The sequence below is a fragment of the Podarcis pityusensis genome, assembly GCF_964106645.2.
Source record: "Podarcis pityusensis genome assembly, chromosome: 11".
NCBI classification, from domain to species: domain Eukaryota; kingdom Metazoa; phylum Chordata; class Lepidosauria; order Squamata; family Lacertidae; genus Podarcis; species Podarcis pityusensis.
The window spans coordinates 2,124,297-2,141,285 of record NC_138036.1 but is presented as its reverse complement, the minus strand read 5'-3'; the positions used below and the strand labels follow the sequence as shown (position 1 = coordinate 2,141,285).

Below are 16,989 nucleotides of genomic sequence, written 5' to 3'. Positions count from 1 at the left end.
TCTTTGGGAGTAAGTCCCCATGAGTTCATTGGGATTTACCTCTGAGTAAACCCTTACAGGACCAAATGGCTGTTCCTTTTACTTCCTGCTGTGCTTTCTTCCGCCTGTCATTGAGCAGGACTGCAGCTTAAGGCTTGCATATACCTGCAATATCTAAATGAGTGAGGGCTAATTTATTTAATAAATGAATAGAATTAGCTTCCCCTGATATAATTGGAAGTTGTGGGCTTGCAAATTATTATAACCACATGTGAAAATTAGCTGGAGCCAGTTTCATTAGCAAGCAAAGAAGAGTGAGGGATTTCTCTTCCAGGATGGGTAGGGGGTCCAGACCGCAACTTTGTGAACTGGATGAGAAGAAGAAATATTTTTTGACAGTTAAATAAATGTTGCTTGTTTCCCTCAGAAGTTTGGTTCCCTCAGAAGTTTAGGACACTGGGACCTATCAAACATGGCATTTTTGCGAATTGAATTCCTCAAAGAGATCCAGTGCAATTATTGTGATCAGATTGTTGGACTAGGAGACCAGAGTTGAAATCCCCATCCCACCATGAAGCTCATTGTTCTGGTCCTGGGGGCTAACCAAGAGGCAAGGTCTGAGTCCAGTCCGAGTGAGGTCAATGGTGCGGTATGGAGGCTGTCCGTCAAAGCTGAAGTGGGGTCCAAGGCAGGGAGTCAGGTGAGGTCAAGAACTCTGGCAGAAGAGCAGGACAGGGTTCAGGCAGGAACAGGCTACCAACCAATGGGACGGTGTATGCATACACTCGATTTTGCAGCTGCTGCTACTGTGACCCAGTGACCTCAACACCCTTATCTCAGAACATCCAGACATGGGGGATGGGCTCTTCCAGACATGAGCCCCAGCACTGTGTAATTGAACCCATTGCTCATATTACACCAACAAGCCTCACCAACCTCACAAGGTTGTTCTGGGGATTAAACGAGGAGCAGCAAGAACTATGTATGTCACCTTGAGCTCCTTGGAGGAAACAGTGAGATACAAATGCTATACAGTGGTACCTTGGTTCTCAAACTTAATCCGTTCCGGAAGTCCGTTCCAAAACCAAAGTGTTCCAAAACCAAGGGGGGGGGGCTTTCCCATAGAAAATAATGCAAAATGGATTAATCCATTCCAGGCTTTTAAAAACCACCCTAAAACAGCCATTTAACACAAATTTTACTCTCTAACGAGACCATTGATCCATAAAATGAAAGCAATAAACAATGTACTGTGGTCACACAATCAATTAATCAATTAGTAGCTGAACTGGGTTCCACACAGTCACAAAATCAAAACAAAAAGAGCCGCAAAAACAAAAACGCAAAATAAATAGCAAAAACAGACAGACCACAGCGTAACACTCAAAACGGAAGTATAACACTCAAAACGGAGCACGTTCGGCTTCCGAAAAACGTTTGCAAACCAGAACACTTACTTCTGGGTTTGCAGTGTTTGGGTTCCAAGTTGTTTGAGTACCAAGGCATCAAGACGTTTGAGAAGCAAGGTACCACTGTATCTATATTTATATCATCTCCATCTAAGAAGTCATTAAAATGGGAAGTGACTTTTCATGCAAGGCAAAACTGTGATTCCTTCTCCCCTGCAGCCTGATACTTCAGGGCAAATGAGTGCTGCTCTGTTGTACTGCAGCAAACTCCCCAAAGCCGAAGGTGACCATGTGTCCCATTTTGTGGTGGACCCTCCTCCCCACCCCCACCCCGGCACCTCCATTGCACCCAGCTCTGAAGCTTCTCCCTCAGAGTGAAGGCTCATTCCAAGGGGAAATTCCAGAGTCGATTTCATGGAGCGGACGATGGAAAGAGCGCAGCTTTCAGCCAAAAGAAAACTGCCTGTGGCTTTTTAATAAGGTATGTCATTTCAGATTTATGCACTGTCATAAAACCTTTCTTTAAAAGAGGGAAAAAAGTGGGAGAAATAGCAACAGACTAACATTTAAATGTGAAAGCAAAGAACCAGTCAAAATTAATGCTTCAAGTGTTCATTACGGACATTTCTTCCTTCACTTCAAGCAGAGAGGTGCAAACCGACCCTTCCCCGGAGAATTTTCACTAAGTGCAAGGAAACTTCTAACTTTCCTTGAATATTTTCCGGACATTTCGCCTGAGGAGGACTGCCCAAATTTCCCTCGAGATTTTGCTTTAAGGAAAATTTGCCTCCTGCTCTAATATATACTATCCTTTTCTCTCTTGTCCACTAGATATTCCAAAGCAGAATATTCTGGGGGCCTTTGTGACTGGAGGATCAATTTCCCTTGGAGGGAGCAACTCCAAACTCAAGGAGAATAAGTGTATCAACAGCTAATTGGTGCTGATGGCTACGTCCTACATTCTGTGTCAAAGTTAGATATGTCTGGATACCAGTTTGTGGAAATCAGAATGTAGGGACAGTCCTGCAGGGCTCAAGTCCTCCCTGTGGATTTCCCTTGGAGGCATCAGGATGGCCACTGTGAGAGCAGGATGGTTGGTATATTTAGCCTGGAGAAGAGAAGACTGAGAAGTGATATGATAACCATATTCAAGTGGTTGAGTGCCAGGTGTGTGTGCAGGAGCCAAGCCCTGTGACCAGGACTGGGTCTTCCTAAGTTTGTTCTGGAGAGGCAAGGCACGGCCTCACAGGTGAGGCTGATTGGTAACTCACAGCACCTGGTGGCAAGAGCTGGGAAGGGATATAAGGTCAGCATTTCCCTTCAGCTCTTTGCCACAGCAACACGTTCCCTGCCTTGCTGCGTTTGGTTCCTTGACTCCTTGCTCCTCGGACCGCTACCTTCGTGACTCCTTGCTTCTTGATCCTCGGACCCCTGCCTTTGTGACTCCTTGCTTGCTGACCCTCAGACCCTTTGCTTCTTGACTCCCGGCTCTCTGACCCTCAGACTCTTGGCTTCCCGACTCCTGGCTTCTGGACTCCTGTTCCTGCTCCCACCCCGCCTTCTTGCCCCCAGTCCCGACGTCCCCAGCTGGGACTTCAATCGCCTGAGAACTGGACCATGATATTGAGGGGCTGTTCCATGGAAGATGGAACAAGGTTGTTTCCTGCTGCTCCAGAGCGGAGGACCTGTACAAATGAGTTCAAATGACAAGGAAGGAGGTTCCAACTAAACATCAGGAAGAACTTTCTGACAAGGAGAGTGGTTCAGCAGGAGAATGGTCTCCCTTGGAAGATACTGGACTCTCCTTCATTGGAGGTTTTCAAACAGAGGCTGGATGGCCATCTGTCCGGGATGCTTTAGCTGAGATTCCTGCATCGCAGGGGGTTGGACTAGATTACCCTTGGGGTCCTTCCCAGATCACAGTTCGATGATTCTATGACTAGATGGGCATTTGGCCTCATCCAGCACCTAGATCCTCCTTATGTTCTTATAGGTATAAGGAGCTACTTGAGCATGTTTCCAGCCATTGCTTAAATCAGCCCAGTCCTCTGATCCTTCCCAACTGTCCTACCTGAGATCCTTTGCTGGAGATACCAACATTTTATAATGAGAGCCTTTATGGTGTCATGACTTCCCTTCTCAAACATTAAGCTCACAGAGGGACCTCAGGCCAGTCCCCACCTCTCAACCCAACCTAACTCACAGTGTTGTCCTGAGGGCAAAACAGGAGTGGACAACAACAACAACAAATCTGAGTGACTCCCAATGGAAGAAGGAGAAGGAGAAGGAGAAGGAGAAGGAGAAGAAGGAGGAGGAGGAGGAGGAGAAGGAGGAGGAGGAGAAGAAGAAGAAGAAGAAGAAGACAATAAAGCATCAAATATCAAAATCTCCCAAACAGGACTGCCTTCAGATGTCTTCTAAAAGTCAGATAGTTGTTTATTTCCTTGACATCTGATGGGAGGGTGTTCCACAGGGCTGGGGCCACCACTGAGAAGGCCCTCTGCCTGGTTCCCTCACTTCTTACAGTGAGGGAACTGCCAGAACGCCCTCAGAGCTGGACCTCAGTGTCCGGGCAGAACAATGGGGGTGGAGACGCCCCTTCAGGTATACTGGACCAAGGCCGTTTAGAGCTTTAAAGGTCAGCACCAACACTTTGAATTGTGCTCGGAAACGTCCTGGGAGCCAATGTAGGTCTTTCAGGACTGGTGTTATGTGGTCCCGGTGGCCACTCCCAGTAACCAGTCTAGCTGCCGCATTCTGGATTAATTGCAGTTTTTGCACCTTCAAAGGTAGCCCCACGTAGAGCGCATTGCAGTAGTCCAAGCAGGAGATAACCAGAGCATGCACCACTCTGGCGAGACAGTCCGCGGGCAGGGAGGGTCTCATCCTGCATACCAGATGGAGCTGGTAGACAGCTGCCCTGGACACAGAATGGACCTGCGCCTCCATGGACAGCTGTGAGTCCAAAATCACTCCCCAGCTGCACACTTGGTCCTTCAGGGGACAGTTACCCCATTCAGGACCAGGGAGTCCTCCACACACGCCCACCCCCTGTCCCTCCAAAACATAACCATGTACACCACCTTGACCTACTTTTTTGAAGGAAAAAGTGGTCTATAAATGTAATAAATATCAACTGAAACTTTCCATATGTAAGATGACCAACTGCTTGCATTCCAGTTTGCTTCCAAACTATTTTGAAGCTACGGAAAGGGCTTCTCTGCCCCACAAAAATGCGTCTTTCAGCCAGCGACACTCCTTTCAACACAGGAGTTGAAGTCTGGAGACAAGAGAAAGGCTTCTCTCTCCCCCCTCACATTTCTGCTTCCAACCTGAAGGCTTTGAAGCGACCAGCAAGCTGCCCTCTGATTTACAATCCCCATCTCCATAAACGAAATGGCTCCACCATGTTCATTTCTCCTCCCCTGTGATGGCAGACCTGAGGGCGGTTTTGAATTTCTTTCTTCTGTTTTCCTGATTTCCCTTTCCACGCTCTCCTCTCCCTCCAAAGACACCGCGATGCCTCAGCAGAGGACTTTAAAGCGGGGGTGGGACAACCATTGGCTGTCTCTCCTGAATACAAGCTGCAAACCTTTAGTGAAAATGACATCAGCCACCAACACACCTGCAATGCTCGTCCTGTGCTGAATTTTCATGACATCCTATTCTTGCTGTGAAAGTTCAGGGTGAGAAAAATATGTGCAAATAAAATCTCTACCTTGCATTCTTTTGATTATTTTTATATATATATACCTGTTTCTGGCTATTAGCCCAGCCACCTCTGCTGATGGATTTTGTTTCTTTGTGGGTTGCACATCTCCACTGAGGGCAAAATCATGCTGGGAGGCGGAACACAATCTGAATTCTGATGCACATATTCAGAGTCCGCTTCTCCTCTGCTCTGAGTTAAAGGGAGTCATCCAAGCTACCTCAGCAATAGGGACATTGGGACTGGCTCAAGGTCACCCACTGAGCTTCATGACTGCAAGGGGATTTGAACCCTGGTCTCCCAAAGCCTAGCCAACCACTCTAACCACTATGCCACACTGTCCCTCACTTTATCCTCCTGCAGTGGATGATGTCCTTAATTTCTGCTCTCAGCTCCTATCCTGGGAGTCTCTGCTGTGTCCGTTCCTGATGTGCACTCCATTTTGCTTTTAAAGCATAAATTTAAGTACTTTATAAATATTAAATGATTGTGATTTTCTTAACATGAGATTTAGTAGAGCCCTGATTATGTAGTCACCTGACAATGACATCGTTCAGTGCTAGCAGCGGCCCTTTGCTCCTGCAACTTCTTTCTTACCAAAATAGAAATCCCTTGTCAGTGTTCTTAAGGCTGTAGAGAAGACTTAGGAGAGAGAGAGAGAGAGAGAGGAGGGGGGAACCAGGAAGCATCGCAGTAATAATTTTGCATTCCTCCCCCTCCTAAGCCTTCCCACTATCAGGGCACAACAGTCACTGCATGCCTGTGAACTGTGCAAATTCAGAGCTTAGTCAGAACAAAAATGAATACGGAGAAACCATACAAAGAGTTCCACCAGTTTGGTCCAGCACCTCAATCTGGGAGACCCCGACACAAACCACCACTCATGCTCGTAGCCTTGGAGAAGCTACTCTCTCTCAGCCTAACCCAGATCATGAGCACATAAAAATAAAGATAGGGACACCCTTCCACAAGTGAGGGGCCACCACAGAAAAGGCCTGATCTCACGTTACCACCCCCAAAACCTCCCATGGAGGGGTCACACAAAGAAGGGCCTCAGATAATGATGATAGGGTCTAGGTCAGTTCAGGTGAGGAGAGGCAGACCTTGACATCCTGGGTTCCTGGGCCATATAAGACGTTATATGTCCAAACCAGCACTCTGAACTGAACCCAGAAGCAAACTGGAAGCCAGCGCAGCCATGCCAGAATTGGTGTTGTACGTTCAGACCGTGCTGCCTTAGCCAACTATCTGTCTGCCAAATTCACATCAATGGTTGGCCGCCGTAGGGAAGCAAGATACCAGTGAGCCTGTGGTGTTTGCTGTGCTGGTGCAGATGCAACATAAACAAGTTTGCAAAAGAGAGCAGTGAAGAGCAACAGGGACAGATTATGACTCCAGCACAAGAACATCACTTTACGTCTTGAAAATGCCCTGACTGGCTCTCACCGAGCAATGATGATGGAAAGACCAAAAGGTCAAGTATAAAACTACTTCGTTACTCTGTCGCCTCTTAGGAACTATCTCTTGCAAATGTTCTCTGCTCAGTTGATTGCATGAATAATAGGGAAATCGCTCTTTGCGGGTGGGAGGAAATCCTTTGCAAAACCACTTTTAAGTTCCATCTTCACTTTTGCAAATTTCAGACACTGCTCCATTTTTCTCTCTCCCCTTTCATCTGCTCATTCCTCTTCTTTTGTTTCCCCCCTCCCCTGCCATCCTCAGATTTCTGGTCTTTTCACTGTGTTCCTTTTCAACTCCCTTCCTTTCATTTGGATTCACTTACAAAAACTGCCTATTATCAGTCCTCTTTCAGGAGAGCCTGAATAACAATATTTACCATGTACATTAGCTGTATTCGGTTGCAAAGCGGTTGCTCACTCCCGGGAGTTCAAAGTTCATTTCCCTTCAACCCTGGCTTTTCTTGACATCTGTATTCTTTTTCTTTGCAAACTACAATTTCCGTTCAACTTTGCACTTGGTCTTTTCAGCCATGTTCGCAAGCTAATTTTTCTTTCCTTCGCTTGGCACTCCAACTTCTAAGTCAGAAGTAGGATTTTCATTGCTGGAACTGCTACGTTCTAGGATGCAATGCTACAAGGCTTCCTTAACTACGAAGCCCAAAATTTGTTTTTACTGCAAAACTATTCAAAATTTTGGCACTGCTGTGAAGTGAATTGGGCGTTGTTGGGTTTGGAGGTGAACTATGAACCCCGTGCAGTGTTTGAGGACCAGGACATTTGCGGGGAAACCAAAATGCTTGTCTACAAAGCTATTGTACTACCAACCTTACCGTATGCATGTGAAACATGGACCACTTATAAACTCCATCTCCAACTCCTCGAAAGATTTCATCAATGGTGTCTCCGAAAAAATTTACACATCACTTGGGAAGACAGGCAAACTAAGGCCAGTGTCTTGGAAGAAGGCAAAGATCACCAGTGTTGAAGCAATGATTCTTCAACATCTACTTTGTTGGACTGGTTATGTTGTGCGGATGCCTGGTGATCGTCTTCCAAAGCAACTACTCTATTCCGAACTTAAAAATGGAAAGCGTAATGCTGGTGGTCAACAAAAGAGGTTTAAAGACTGTATCAAGGCAAATCTAAAAAAAAAAAGTAGTATAAACACTGACAACTGGGAAACACTTGCCTGCGAGCGCTCCAGTTGGAGAACAGGCTTTACCAAAGGTGTCATGGGCTTTGAAGACACTCGAACTCAGGACGCAAGGGAGAAACATACTAAGAGGAAGGCATGCTTGGCAAACCCTTACCATGATCAACTCCCGCCCGGAAACCGATGTCCCCACTGTAGAAGGACGTGTGCATCCAGAATTGGCCTCCACAGTCACTTACAGACTCATTGTTCAAACCATGTTTATGGAAGACAATCTTACTGGGCTATGAGGGATCATCAAAGAAGAAGAAGACTCACTGCAAAACCCAGGGTTTGCACTGCAAACCCCTGCAAAACTTTGGTGCCAGTTTGGAAGGGAGCCCAAATTTCTGGGTTCATTGTTCATGAAACTCCTCCTTACGTTCATTGCAGCTGCAGGTTCTTTGGATTCTGAGGAAACAAAGACACCCACCCACAATCAATTCAAAACATGGCTATTTAAGCACAATAGCATAACAAACCAGCCTCAAGGGCATACAAGACAGTTGCTCCTGGATTTACATAGAGGACCTACACTTTCACCTCCCGAATGAAGGCAGACTGGGTCCACTCAGTAGTAGAAACAGAAGGAGCAATGTCCCCGTGTTGTGTCTGCGCACTGATCCTTCACTGGGGAGAGTGAAAAGCAAGGCACTCATGAGGGAAGGGTGAACCTCTCAGTCACTGTTTTTCTCAATTCCTCATTTTTCCTGCCTTAAGTTCAGCTCTTCCCATTTCCACATTAGTTTGTGATATTTTTCTAATCCCTCATGAAAATTCATTGGCGTTTTACTGCGACAGTCTCCCGATACACACATTTCTCTGTGCAATTTCCCCTAATATACACATTTTGCCAAACCAATTTTCCCTAATACAATGCATTTTTGTCTGTTATTTCCCTAACAGAGGTGTCCCCTAACACCTGTATTTTTGCACACATTATCCAGCCAGAGAGCTGCTCGGCAAAATTTGGAAGAGCAGGGCTGTGTTTTGACCGGTATATAATTTTGTCATTAAGCAGCTTCCCTTTAACTGCAAACTAAATCTGCTGTAACTACTCATCAGTGGTATTCTTCTAGAAAAAGAGGCACCAGAACTCATCATGAACACCTCCCTTGCTCTTTTAGAATGGCAAGAGGTGCTGGAATTGAGTTCCAGTGAGTTCGGGTTGAAAAAAAGCCCTGCTACTCTCACTTGTACTCAAGCTTTGAGTGATGACCTCTCCGCCAGAGCAATTCTGCTTCAGTCTTTTGCTAAGAAGTGAATCTATTTAGATTCCATTTAGCTGTCCCTGCTAATAGTGGCTGATTGAGCTACCCACCACGAAATCTCTCAAGCAGCCTGAAACCTATATCTGCATGCAGATTGCATTTACAGGGTCACAACGGGTTCCCATAAAATTAACAAAGCTTCTACACCAGTTTCCTCTGGAATACAACTCCCATAATCCCTGGCCATTGGCCATGTGGTCGATGGGAGTTGGAGTCCAAAAAGATCCAAGAAGGGTTTTTTTTAAAGTCAATCTAAAGATCTCAGATCAGAACCCTTCCAAGCTGAAATGAAGGTCCAAAAGCAGGTTTGAACTTTGTGCCTTCCGCAGGGTCTCTTTCTATCCTGACACTCGCACCCAGGACATTCAGATGGGCTCAGGAGGACGGTAACAGTCTTAAGGAAGTGACCTCGGGTTGAACTGAATGGAAGAGGAACCTTTTTCTCATTGGCATCCCAACACATTAAGAGTCATCTGGGGGAAAGAGTTCCCTTATCATCCTTCACTGAGCAGAGAGGTGGGGCTCTCTGGCAACCCCCTAAAAGGGACTTTTTTGTTTAGAGAAAAAGCGAGTGCCAGATAGAAGTTTGTAAAATCTGGCATGGCATGGCCAAAGTTGAGAGAAGAATGCTCCCTCTCTTGTAACACTAATAATAATAATAATAATAATAATAATAATAATAATAATAATTTATTTATACAGCACCCATCAATGATTAAGGTTTAAAATGTCAATTTTAGGTTATATTTTAGTGATCAAGATTTAATATATATTTTTAACTGCCGCTATATCTGAATTGTCTCTGTTATACCCAGTTGCAATTCAATGTATTCCTGTTGTGTTTTATGATTTTCCTGATATTGTAAGTGAGCCAGAACTGGTCTGTGACCATAATAATAAAATTCAATTCAATACCCCACCCATCTGGTTGGGTTTCCCCAGCCACTCTGGGCAGCTTCCAGCAAAATTTTAAAATACAATAATTCATCAAATATTAAAACCTTCCCTAAACAGGGCTGCCTTCAGATGTCTTCTAAAAGTTTGGTAGTTATTTTTCTCTTTGACATCTGGTGGGAGGGTGTTCCACAGGGAGGGCGCCACTACCGAGAAGGCCCTCTGCCTGGTTCCCTGTAACTTGGCTTCTCGTAGTGAGGGAACCGCCAGAAGGCCTTCGTCGCTGGACCTCAGTGTCCGGGCAGAACGATGGAGGTGGAGACGCTCCTTCAGGTTTAATGGTTAGGTTACAGGGAACCAGGCAGAGGGCCTTCTTGGTGGTGGCACCAGCCCTGTGAAACGCCCTCCCACCAGATGTCAAAGAGGAAAACAACTACCAGACTTTTAGAAGACATCTGAAGGCAGCCCTGTTTAGGGAAGCTTTTCATGTTTGCTGCATTACTGTATTTTAATATTGCGTTGGAAGCTGCCCAGAGTGGCTGGGGAAACCCAGCCAGATGGGCGGGGTATAAATAATAAATTGTTGTTGTTGTTGTTATGCAAGTTTTATGACAGTAAGAACTGTTCAACTCCCTCGGAAAGTCGTGGTCTCTCCTTCCTTGGAGGTTTTTCAGCAGAGCTTGGATGGCCACCTGTCAAGGATGCTTTAGTGAGATTCCTGCATTGCCAGGGGTTGGACTAGATGACCCTTGGAGTCCCTTCCAACTCTACAATTCTAGGATTCTATGACAGAAATGCCTATAACCAAGACTAGCCTGAACCCTTCTCGGCTGCTCTCTCCCTCCTGCTCTCTGTTCCAACTCTTGCAAATTACGTTCTCTGATGATGTTGAAACATTTTTGCTTTGGCTGGGAAAAATCAGTGGTTTTGAAAGAAGGGGGGTGCTCTGAGCACGGGTGTGCATGTATGCGTGTGGAGGAATAAATGTATTTTGTGATATTTTACAGCTACGTTTCCTCTTCTGGGAGTCGCAGTGGCCTCCAAGAAAGGGTTGTCTCCCTCCAGATTTTGCTTGGAAAATTGGTAACTTTGGGGATGTTTTTTTAAAAGGGGAAACCAGCTTCACTTCCTGACCCATTAGCTGAAACCCTTGGAATTGCAGCTGCTGTTTTGATTAGATATTATGTTTCGATGTGTTTATTTTTATTGCATTGTTATTTTTGATTATGGGTTTCATTAGTGTGCGTTGGCTGCCTTCAGGCAGAAGGACAACTAGAAAATGATATAAATGTGGAGGACTGACCTGTGCTGATATACGCATTCATTGGCCTAATGCCTAAATCATAGAAGCATAGGCTTGAAGCACTGGTGGGGATACAAAGGGTCATCTAGTCCAGCCCCCTGCAATGCAGGAATTTTAGCTAAGGGTTTGCAAAGCTCCTTTCCCATAAACATACTATTAGTGTGCTCTATGGTGTATTTCCTACATGAATGTAAATGTAAGTGTGGCCCACCCACAAATCACAGAGTCATAGTTGGAAGGGACTCCATGGGTCATCTAGTCCAACCCCTGCAATGCCGGAATCTCATGTATAGGTGAAACTCGAAAAATTAGAATATCGTGGAAAAGTTCCTTTCCTTCACTAATTCAACTTCAAAGGGGAAACTCATATATGAGATAGACTTGTGACATGCAAAGCGAGATATGTCAAGCCTTGATTTATTATCATTGCGATGAACATGGCATACAACTGATGAAAACCCCCAATTAACCATCTCAGAAAATGAGAATATTCAAGGAAATCAGCAAAACAAGGATTGCAAATCGAGCAAGATTGGACCTCTGAGAAGTAGAAGCATTTCTCGCTTTGCATGTCATGAGTCGATCTCATATATTAGTTTCACCTTTTAAGTTGAATTACTGAAATGAATGAATTTTTCCACGGTATTCTAATTTTTCGAGTTTCACCTGTATAGCTTATTGATATTGGGCCAAATTCAATGAACTTGTGACACTAGCAGAAGCCAGAACAATGATTCCCACTAGTTGTGCTGGGCCCTGGGGTTAACCCGAGCAACACGGTCCAGGTCTGGTCCCGAATCCAAGGATTCCATGAGGAGTCAGTCCAACAGGGCCAAGGCAGAAAACCAGGCTAGGTCAGGCACAGGGACACAGGCAGTTTCCAGCAAACAGCAATGTTGCTCCCACAACCTGGGGCGGGGTCCGGCAGCCTTTTATCTCTGATGGAGTAACGGCTGGTCCTGATCCCCCTGCGACTCACCTCCCTGTTTTGCCCAAAGGCGAGCACTCCTCCTGAAGAGTACTCAGGTCTCTCCTTCTCTCAGACCTGAGTCTCTGCAGCTCGGGAGACGTCGGTGGGTTATGAGACCCAGGGGCCGCCTCAGCCTCCCCTGACCCAACCGGTAGTGGAGCAGCTGTAAGTGATGGCCCACCTGGAGGCAACGAGGTCATCCCCGCATCTGGAGCCAGGGCAGGCTCAGGCCCCTGACTCGGCCCAGCTGGTGCTTGTTGCAGGGGAACCTGTGCAGACTGGGGCTCTTCAGGATCAGGCCCCAGACTTGGTTCAGATGATTCCTGAGGCAAAGGATCCGGTGCAGACGGAGACTCCTCCGGTTCTGAGTCTGAGCCCGAGTCCCAGGCCATCACACTAGTGTGGGCATCCTCCTCTTCGCAGGTGCCTCTCCAAATCTGCTCCAGAGGGTCAGGTGATGATTTTATTGTTCTATTCTCTTTGCAAATCTTGCTAAGGATGGTTGTTTCAACAGTCAAGCAGCTTATAAATTTTATGAAGTAAATAAATAAAACAAATAGGCCACCTTTGGTCCTGGTCTGGGGAAAAGGTGAGATATGAATAACAAGTCTATTAGTTATAGTTTTGCATTTCTTAAGTACAATTACAGGCTGGCCAGGGCCTAATCTGGGCTCCCCAGCAGCAAAATCTGAGCTCCTCCTCTTGACAATCCCCTACCCAAAGCCTGAATATCCCCGAACCACAGCCACCCACTTCAGCCAGAGGCCACTTGTCAAGAAAGCTTGAGATCTGCAGCGTGGAAAAACCGAACACCCTGGAAACATTTATCACCGCGTGCTTGGGAATATATATATTTATGGCCTAATGAGCCGGGCCGTATATTTCAAATAACATGCGAAGTAGCCAGCTTGCACGATGTTTGAAGTCTATCTCCTCCTGCCTTGTCACATATATTCTCGAGACGTCTGCTATAAATTTAGATCAAACACACACTGCAAATGGATGAGAACGGGGCACTTTTCTTCCCATATGGGGCTAATCTGCGGGAGGTGATGGAGACACATGGTAGCAATTCTCAAAGGTTTTGGTTCTTCAACTCACACTCAAAAAAAAAGAAAAGGGGGGGGGGAAGTCACCCTGGAGGGAAAATGGGAAGCCCCGGTGGATTAACCATTTGTCATCCCTCCACCCCCCCCCCCCCACAACCCACAAAAAGAGGCTTCCCTGAGTTTTTCCAGATTAAGAAACTTTCTTCCAGCCTTTACGGAGAAGAAAATATAGCAGGCGATTAATCAAAGCCAATTCCTTGTGACGTTATTAGCTACTCCTGGTGGGAAACACAGTGTGCTGGGCCCAGGGGTAACCCGTGAAACACGGTCCAGGTCCGGTCCAGAATCCAAAGGTTCAGCGAGGAGTCAGTCCGACAGAGCCAAGGCAGGACACAAGGCAAGAAACGAGGCAAGGACAGGTACAGGATCTCAGGCAGGATTTGGCATACAGGTTGCTCCCACAACCTGGGGCAGGGTCTGACAACCTTTTATCTCTGACGGAGTAACGGCCAGTCCTGATCCCGCGGTGACTCACCTCCCTGTCTTGCCTGAAGACGAGCACTCCTCCTGCGAGTACTCAGGTCTCTCCTTCTCTCAGACCTCAGTCTCTGCAGTTCGGGGGACGTCGGTGGGTCAGTAGACCCAGGGGCCGCCTCAACCTCCCTGACCCAACTGGTAGTGGAGCAGCTGTAAGTGATGGCCCAGCTGGAGGCAACGAGGTCATCCCCAGCTGGAGGCAGGCTCAGGCCCCTGACTCGGCCCAGCTGGTGCTTGTTGCAGGGGAACCTGTGCAGACTGGGGCTCTTCAGGATCAGGCACCAGACTTGGTTCAGATGATGCCTGAGGCAAAGGATCCGGGGCAGACTGAGTCTCACCTGGTTCCGAGTCCGAGCCCGAGTCCCAGACCATCACACACAGGGGGATGTAGATAAAAATAAGGCATTGTCTGAGAATCATAGAACTGCATAGTTTGAAGGGACCCCAGGGGTCATCTAGTTCAGTGCTCTGTAATGTAGGGTTCACAGCTAAAGGATCCCTGACAGATGGCCATCTAACCTCTGTTTAAAAACCTCCAGCGGAGGAGAGTCCACCCATAGGATAGTAGAATTATAGAGGTGGAAAGGATCCCAGATCTCATTTGGTCCAACCCCCTGCAATGCAGGAATCTCAGCTAAAGAATCTCCAGCAAATGGCCATCCAAGCTCTGCTTAAAAACCTTGAATGAAAGAGAGTCCACCCCATTCTGAGTTCATCCATTCCACTGTCCAATGGTTCTTGGATGGTGGCTAACAGATTGAGGTTGAATCCTGACAAGACAGAAGTACTGTTTTTGGGGGACAGGAGGTGGGCAGGTGTGGAGGACTCCTTGGTCCTGAATGGGATGACTGTACCACTGAAGGAGCAGGTGCACAGCCTGGGAGTCATTCTGGACTCACAGCTGTCCATGGATGTACAGGTCAATTCTGTGTCCAGGGCAGCTGTCTACCAGCCCCATCTGGTACTCAGGATGAGACCCTCCCTGCCCGCGGACTGTCTCACCAAAGTGGTGCATACTCTGGTTATCTCTCACTTGGACCACTGCAATGTACTCTATGTGGGGCTACCTGTGAAGGTGACCCGGAAACTGCAACTAATCCAGAATGCGGCAGCTAGACTGGTGACTGGGACTGGCCGCCGAGACCACATAACACCGGTCTTGAAAGGCCTTCATTGATTCCCAGTACGTTTCCGAGCACAATTCAAAGTGTTGGTGCTGACCTTTAAAGCCCTAAACGGCCTCGGTCCAGTATACCTGAAAGAGCGTCTCCACCCCCTTCGTTCAGCCTGGACGCTGAGGTCCAGCGCCAAGGGCCTTCTGGCGGTTCCCTCACTGTGAGAAGCCAAGTTACAGGGAACCAGGCAGAGGGCCTTCTCGGTAGTGGCACCCACCCTGTGGAACGCCCTCCCTCCAGATGTCAAAGAGAACAACAACTACCAGACTTTTAGAAGACATCTGAAGGCAGCCCTATTTAGGGAAGCTTTTAATGTTTAATAGACTATTGTATTTTAATATTTTGCTGGAAGCTGCCCAGAGTGGCTGGGGAAACCCAGCCAGATGGGCGGGATGTAAATATATGATGATGATGATGATGATGATGATGATGATGATGATTATATTACACCCCTTAGGCAATTCTTCCTTATGTTGAGTCAAAATCGCCTTCTTTGCCCTTTGAAACCACAGAAGCATAGATTTGCAGAGACCTTCTTGTGAGCTCACTATCTGGGCATCGGGTTGGCCACTGTAAGAACTGGAAGCTGGGTTAGATGGGCCTTTGGCCTGATCCAGCTGCAGGCTCTTCTGCTTCAATTCCTATGAGAATACTTGGAGTCCTGATCAGGTGGCATCCTGCCACAGTCTGTCACTTACACAGGTGTTCACTCACAAGTCACTTATGTCCTGATTCTTCATTAATCTCTGCTTCTTTGTTCTTTGGGGGGGAAACTGCACAAAAAATCCAATTTTAAATACTATTTTTAAATACGTGTCCCACCCCCCTCAACATATGGATTGCTAATGAATTTCTCTCACACTTTAAAATGTTTCCTCATATCTTGTTGGAGCCCAGAACTGCGCTGGAACATTTGGAAAGTGTGAAACTGCTCGGGTAACTAAGTTACAATCTCTGCATTAGCCCGAGAGGTCCAGATCAGGTCGGTTCATATCAGAGTTGACAAAGATCAGATCCCTCTCAAGTATGTCTAATTTGCCCCATGGGAAGAAATGTGCCGGTGTGGTTTGAACGCTACTTGATGCCTTGAGCTAATTCACCCTCTTCCAGCAAGTTCTTCTGCCCTTAAATGCGCAGAATAGCAGGGGGAGTTGGGCGATCATGGAACAACCAGCCCAGATGTGGTCTGGGTTAGATGCTGGCAGGATAATTCAGTGGACTGAGGCTCAGGGTGGAGCAAAGGTGGATTCTCAGCACTCCAAAATAGCTTCTTGGAGCCATTTAACTCTGCATAAATTACGGCATAATTTAGGTGCATGCTATTTCACGCTCAATTAGTGCCACTTCTATGGAGAGGCAGTTCGGAATGCAGGGCGCAGCGCAGGAATCTCACTCTGGGTTTGGGGGAAAATGTATCTTAAAGGTAAAAGTGTCACCATGGAAACTGCACAAAGACATCTCGCCAATTGCGAGAGGCAGATATCGACTGTATCCGAAGGTAGATAAAAAGGCAGAGCCCAATCAGGATTTATTGCAGGGTATTGGATGAACTTATCAGAGAAACAGGCTGGTAATGACTTGGTGAGAACACCACCTGGGGAAAGGGTGTCCTGGTTGCTCCACATTCACTATACTGCCCTGTGCATCATTCGCAGCATCACAGAATTGCAAAGTTGGAAGGGGCCCAAAGGGTCGTCCAAGCCCAACTCTCTGTAAAGCAGGAATCACAACTAAATATGATGGTGATGAAGAAATTAATATACTTCCCTTCATCTGAGAACCACAAGGTGGTTTACAGTATAAGAATTCCTGACAGATGGCCATCCAACCTCTGTTTAAGAGTTTCCAATGAAGGAGAGTCTGCCAACTTCTGAGGGAATCTGTTCCATTGTTGAATGACACTTGTTGTTGTTTAGTCATTTAGTCGTGTCCGCCTCTTCGTGACCCCCTGGACCAGAGCACGCCAGGCACTCCTGTCTTCCACTGCCTCCCGCAGTTTGGTCAAACTCATGTTCGTAGCTTCGAGAACACTGTCCAACCA

General features: G+C 46.8%; 1 long non-coding RNA gene across 1 annotated transcript in view; it reads right to left on the bottom strand.

Annotated features, from left to right (window-relative positions):
• LOC308458830 overlaps window positions 1-3,009 on the bottom strand; it is a 241,964-nt gene extending 238,955 nt beyond the window's left edge. Inside the window, exon 1 of the long non-coding RNA XR_013977710.1 lies at window positions 2,942-3,009. This is a non-coding gene — a long non-coding RNA (uncharacterized lncRNA). The remainder of the gene's footprint in view (window positions 1-2,941) is intronic.
• Window positions 3,010-16,989: the final 13,980 nt, after the last annotated feature.